The sequence below is a fragment of the Dipodomys merriami genome, unplaced genomic scaffold, assembly GCF_024711535.1.
Source record: "Dipodomys merriami isolate MVZ:Mamm:240054 unplaced genomic scaffold, mDipMer1.0.p SCAF_2, whole genome shotgun sequence".
NCBI classification, from domain to species: domain Eukaryota; kingdom Metazoa; phylum Chordata; class Mammalia; order Rodentia; family Heteromyidae; genus Dipodomys; species Dipodomys merriami.
In genome coordinates, this window is record NW_027203381.1 from 82121480 (window position 1) to 82128620 (window position 7141).

Consider the following 7141-nt stretch of genomic DNA (forward strand, 5'->3'; position numbering starts at 1 on the left):
TTATTTAAAAATCAAATGGTTATAAATATAGTAAAATAATAGAAGTAGACTATATGTCCTTAATACTACGTGGTGAATTCAACATATTGATCACTAAATTTTTCCAGAATCATTTTCACAGTGCCTTTGCACTGAAAGATTGCCATACACAATCTTTTCACATGTGGTCAGTTGTTTTCAGGGTTTAAAATTCAATTTCACTAAATTCTTAGTCTTTTAAACATAGATACAATACAGGCAGTCTATGTCATTCAAATTATTTTGCTTCTAAAATTTTTCATTTGAGTTATATTCCCTAATGAGATGTAAAACAGATTATTTATGTGTCTTAAAAATTCCTTTTTTCACAGGAAATGCACTGAATTTATGGGTTATTTTAGAATTTATCACTAGGAATCTGATTATGCTTACCCTAGAAAATATTATGCTTTTATTTTTATTCAACTATACTTTATGTTTTAAACATTTTATTCAAACCCAATAAAGTTTGATTTAATTTTTTCTAGTTTAATTACCTAATGCTATCATAAAATCCTTGTTTGTAAGCATGAAGTATTTTTAATAATATACTAATATTTTTACTAATATTTTCAACATTAATGATATTTTAAATTAATTCTCTGGGGTTTTTCAGATAACTTAAGAATGTGTCTTCAAATCATATGCCTCCTGATTTCTTTTTCCTTCTGATTATCCCTTTTTGATTCTTTCTTCTAGCAACATAGTAAAAGCACTTGATATTTCTCATGACCCCCTAATAAGATGAGCTTGGAAATAACAGTGGTATACAAGTGTATGGTCAATTATGGAGAGTTTCCACTGACTATATTCTGGGTCTTGGAAAGGCCCAGAGGAAACTTATTTTATGAAGACCTTGAGGAATTCCTGAGGGAAGGATGTCACTGGCATCTCTGAGACACTGGCATTTCTGATAATCTTACTATACACCAGAGGGGTAGTTTGACAGTAGCAGGTGCTGCCATGAAATGGAATTCTCCAGCATCAATAGCAAGATAAGATTTTTGAATAGGAGAAGTATGTGTGTAATAACCTTTCCAGGAAAATATGTTAATGATGTTATACTGGCTACAAGAAGAGTCTATGACAATGGGTACTAAGCCACATTGTTCCTAAGGGAAGAGTAAGTCAAAAATCGAATGTATACTTCATATACATTACAGGAAAAAACTTCCTATGCAACAGGAGAAAAGAGTAAAGAAAATGGAATAGTGAGCAGAAATCTGACAGTAGCTTAAGTCCAAAAATTCCCCTCCAAAACTTTGTAAAAAACATTGATTTTTCCATTGATTCTTTGCACCATTCATGAACAAGTGCTGCTATAGCCATTTAAAACCCATTCCAATTGATCAGTGACAAATTTGCCTCAGTACCCATGTCTCTCAAGTCAGCCAATCAGTAACAGCACACTCATCTGGAAGTCAGACAGCCAACACACTGTTACCATAGTTACACATCTATGACTGAATGTTAGCCAATCTCTGAATTCTACATTTCTCTAAATTCCATTTCAAATCATTCTTTGGAGACAGAATACTTTTCAAGTCCATTTCTAGCCTGTATAGTAAGAAAGAAATTCATCTTTTCAGTTTCTTTCAGATTTTTTTGAGAGGTGATAGAAATGGAGTTAGGAGGGAGTTGTATTCAGTTGTATTCATAGATACTCAACTGGAAAGTCTAATCTCTCACTCAGGTTCTAAAAATGAGCTGTCTCATACACAGAGGCCAGCATTTTAGGGAAGGTCTGCTCTCAAGTTAAGACATTGTAGTGCTACTACAAGTTTATATATTACTATTCCTCAAATATTTCCCCCAATGTAACTGAAACCATTTAACAGAGCAGATAGACACTTCAATGAAAGATAACTAGGTCAAAACCCTCCAAGGTTCCTGATAAGAGTAGGGCTTGTATAAGCAGAAGAATGTAAGTCATTGTGAATGGAGTCTTGTCCAAGACCTGTGTGGAAGGCTTTGAAAAATGGTGGTCCTATGTAAGATACTAAATCACTATCAATATAGTGCCTTGAAAATAAGCTGGTGTCCTTCGAAGAATTAAAGAATTAAAACAATTAAAAGTTAACATTTGTCAACTTTTCTTGTGTAGCACCAATTATACAAACATAGAAACAGATAGATCATAGGCAGGAAAAATGTAACAGTAAGTGTTAGCCCCAAGTATACAAGGTGTCATGTGTTTATTGGTTCCGATACACAGCTCAGGTACTTTGTATAGAGCTACTAATATGGCAGATACTCTTTAATGCTTTGATAAGAATAAAGGACTTTATTGTGTAAGAGAAAGGAGTAGGTTTACAGTTAAATTCAATGATCCAGGTTGCTATTGACTTTCTACTCTGTTATATACAATCTGCAAGGACTGCAATTGTGCTGACATTCTGCAGATCACACTGACCATGATGCTAATGATATGTTAATTCCTCCTGAGACAAATGAGTGACAAATAGTTTAGATACCTTGGAAACACATTGCATGACAAGTGGTTGAAGATGACCCCTAAATAATATTCAAAGCCTGACATGTCAGTAAAGTTGTTTTAAGGGCCCAACTATCTAAAAGATGTCTTGTTCTTGAAAGGAATATGACATTGCGCCTTATTTCCCAGACAACTGAAAGGGCATAGCTCTCTGTCTTTGTCCTGACCCTTTCACTATCTGATATGGAAGATTCATTTTTAGGTGGGACCTAGAGAAAGACAGTACTCTCCATAGAGTTCAGTTTATAGTGAGTATCTTATTATTGAAGCTACGTATGTTTGTAGATCCAATTGAGCTACAAGTACTCAGAAGTACAGATGTTTTGTAGACTGTCTGGCAAAATCCAGCAGAATATATACAGCAAAGATTTTCAGAATTTTGAATCAACTTTGTCTATTTTATAGGAAATTATGCTGTGTTCCTAGGACCTAGAACCTAATTGCAAGACTGAGACATCAGGTGACTGTGAATCTGGGTTGTCAATAAGAAGCTGATATTGGAAGCTCTTTGAAGTCATATTTTGGGGCAGCAGAAACTTCAATCTATCATATACAGAAATTACACAGAGCCTGTCACAGAGTCTGTGCTGAAACCAAAAGCAAATCACATAAATATTTGGCCCAGGCCAATCATGACATCCATCTTTGTCATATTCCAACATTTCTTTCAGCTTCTACTGAAGCTTTAATGGGATGGTAGGAGAAACATCTTTAATCAATGAGAGAGAAAGAAAACTGATTTGTGCATGGGTCATCTTTGTGTGTGCCTATGAATAAAAGTATGCTGCTATTTTCTTCAATTTTTCTTGTAGAGAGCAATATTTGCAATGGACAAAAACTCCTCACAGGAAGTAGGGAAGAAATGGAAATGTAAAACTTTAACTGAGGTAGAATTTTTTCTTTACCTGTTCATATATCTATGTCTACCTATTATTTATCCATAAATATTTATGTATAGATATCTAGGTATAGGTAGACATAGTGATCTCTGCCTATTCTCTCTCTCTCTCTCTCTCTCTCTCTCTCTCTCTCTCTCTCTCTCTCTCTCTCTCTCTCTCTCTCTCTCTCTCTCTCTCTTCTGTGTGTTTGTGTGTGTTGACCATGTGGCTTAAACTAAGGGCCTAGGCACTGTCCCTGAACATTTTTGCTTCAGGTTAGTGCTCTACAACTTGATCCCTAGCTCTGACTTTTGAATCATTAATTAGAGATAAGAGTCTCATGAACGTTCATGCCATGCTGGCTTTGAACTGTGATCCTCAGACCTCAGCCTCCTAAGTTGCTAAAGGTACAGGCATGAGCCCCCAGAGCCTGACTATCCCTAATTATTCTCTCTCTCTCTCTCTCTCTGTGTGTGTGTGTGTGTGTGTGTGTGTGTGTGTGTGTGTGTGTATCCATGTCATCTATATCTTTTTATCTATTATATATCTAATTTATCATGCATTATCTTAACTATCCATTCTGGATAGTGAAAAATGGCTTAACTGTGTTGACTGAGACTTAAAAATAGCAAGATTGGAAGAATAAAACCAAGAAACTTGAGGACCAATGATGAGTATGAACCTCTGAAAATAGGCACAAATGTCTTCATATGTCATGTCAGTGGCTACCCAAGAAACCATGGCAAGAGAGACACTCAACAATCAGATAAAATCACTTGATAATAGATAACAGCCAGACCTTGTATCACCCTCACCCCTACCTTGTGCTTGCTCAGTAGGCACAGGAATACAACAGAGCTGGTTCTAGAAGTTCTATATTGGAAACCAAAGCAATATTGCTACATGATAGCAGCAATGCTTCCAATGCCACGATATCATGGTGACCAGCAAGATGCTTGTGGATACATAAACAATGTCAAATCTCTCCCACCCTGCAAGACATCATATATTTTTCCTAACTGGAATAGATTACTATTCTAAAAATCAGTCTCTCTTCCTGAACAATGATGCTTTTACCAATACTGTCACCCAACAAGTAGTACATTATTTAAATTACCAGCATAAGAGTCTATAAAATATGACCATTCAGCAAAAAATTTATTGTGTAATGAAGGATCTATAATAATTGGCACAGGAACCATAATTTCTATTAAACATTCATTATATTACCTGAAAGAAGAATTTTTTGAAATGTTTGAATGCACTAGTAAAAGCTTAGCTATAGTATACGCTAAGCTTCACTAACTATGAATTTGAGGTGTCAATAAATGAGATGGGAAATAATTCTGTCTAAATATCTAAAATATATAATGCTAGGAAACAAGAACTGAAAATTGGATTGATCTTTCTGGTCATGTTCTGTGACCTTGTGATCTAATCTTCTCTTTCTTTCAGCTCCAGACCCTTTCAGATTAGTGGTCCTCTGAGGGCTATGGGCTACAAGATTGTAACACAATATCAGGAAGAGATTTTACTGTATTTAAACCTATAAACACTATGGTATTACTTAGGTTACTCAAAGTAACAAGCAGCAGGCAAAGTTAATACTGCTCATGAATAGCCAAGCCAGGAAGGAGTATCTATAGACATTAATGAATTCACTCATGTGATTTTCTATGTTCTACTCTCAGTGTTAAAAATAGATAAGTAAGTATATCAGTGAATTCCAGCTCAAGGAATATCAAAGATCTGACTCATAGGAGCAAAATTCCAAATCTACCTCACCAGGCAAGAATCTTCAATCCTCTGGTATGCTAGCTATGAATGAGAACTCCTGGTGAAGAGTAAGGTGATAAATATGAGCTGTAGCCTGAAATTTTCACATAAGCTCCTAAAATTAGGAGTTTTTTTATTGACTGCAATCAATCACAAAGATGTAATGATATCTGGGAAGCATAAAGAGTAGATGATTCCATGATTCCAAGTGGTTGTGACACACCACAACATCCAGCATCACCTCTGTCTGTCTGTCTGTCTATCTGTCTGTTTGTCTGTCTCTCTCCTCATCTTCTCTCACCCCCCACAACCCCAATCTCTGTCCACCATTCAGGTAGACAAAGTCTGATCCATAGTTTCCAGGAAGTTAGTACTCATTATATAGTTCTCAATCATGCTTTCTTGATACAAAATTTCTTTAAAAATGTAGGTGAAGTTTAGTTACAACATTGCTTTTTCTCTGACCTTTGCATGTAGTTTACCAAATGAAGCAACATAAAATCACTTGAATTCAAATATTCTCATATAATAAAATAGGGGCTGGGAAGATGGCTCAGTGGTAGAGTGTTTGCCTTGCATGCATGAGGTCCTGGGTTCAGTACCTCCATAGAAAAAGCTGGAAGTGGCACTGTTGCTAGCTTTGACTGTTGAATTGAAGGACTGTGTCCAGGCCCAGAGTTCAGGCCCTGTGACATACCTACATACATATATATGTACATACATACATACATATACATATATAATCATTAATTTTCATGTTAAAAATGAGAAGGATAATTGTAGTAATAGAATTAAGGAAGGAATATATTACTCATCAAAGGAAAGGCAAACATATGACAAAGAAGTCTGTTGAGATAATTTGCTTCAGGATGTGGTAGACATATATTGTGCTCTTTTCTTTTAAACAACTTAGTATGTTTCCTCAAATATAGTGAAATTATTCAGTTTTCTATTTTAGCCAAAGGTAGAAACTGGGAACCTTTATTCACAGAGAGAATTTTTATCTTTTCTCCTTGAATTTCTTGACAGTCATATTCAACATTTTCTTAATTCTTTTATTAGTATAAATTAGTATGTCCATATGATGTAACTCATCAACCTCAACCCCTCTATTACTCTCCCTTATTCCTTCTCTCTTTCATTAACCAGATTTCATTATTCTATTTTCAAATATCTATATTAAGTACAACTTCACTTTTGAGAATCTTACCAAGTAATGATCAATGCTTTGGAAAAGGAAAAAACAACAACAGATATTTTAGAAGAAAAAAAATTAACCAAAATTAAAATTAAATGCAATATTCCAAATGTGTATCAAAGAAAATTATATATAGATTAAGCTTAAGTATAAATTTCATGACAATTTGAAATATAAATATTTTGAGTGATTTTTTAACAACCACTGTAAGGTTTTTTTCCTCCAATTTGTTTTTTTAATAAAAGTTGCAGTTTGAAAGTTATTGACACACTAAAATCAATTTTAATTTCTTTTTTTGTCCTTAAATATTTACAATTTTACTTATGAATTTGAAAAAAGAACCATATAAGGTAAAATTTTTAGGAGGTATATAATAAATGAAATATATAGCATTAATACTAATATGGGATTATGAAAGGATTGGTGAATTTTAGAAGTTTATGGAACTTCCTGGCTTGTCCTTTATATTTACTAACTTAGAGTCATTCAACTGTATTCCTAATTAATTACCATAATTTTATTTACTTATAGACATATTTTTATTGGTAAAACTATATAAAATGACCTACAAAACAGAATAGGGTTGCTTATTAAACATTACTCAACATTAAAAGAAAAGATGGTATTGAATAACACTGAAGATAATGAAGCTAAAATAAAAGAATAAGTATCTTATTATAAATTTTCAGACACTGCCGTAACTGTTATTTACCACAATGGTGATACAGGTGCAAGAACAAAAGCATTTGCCCAGAACTTCTGCCCAATCATGCTATG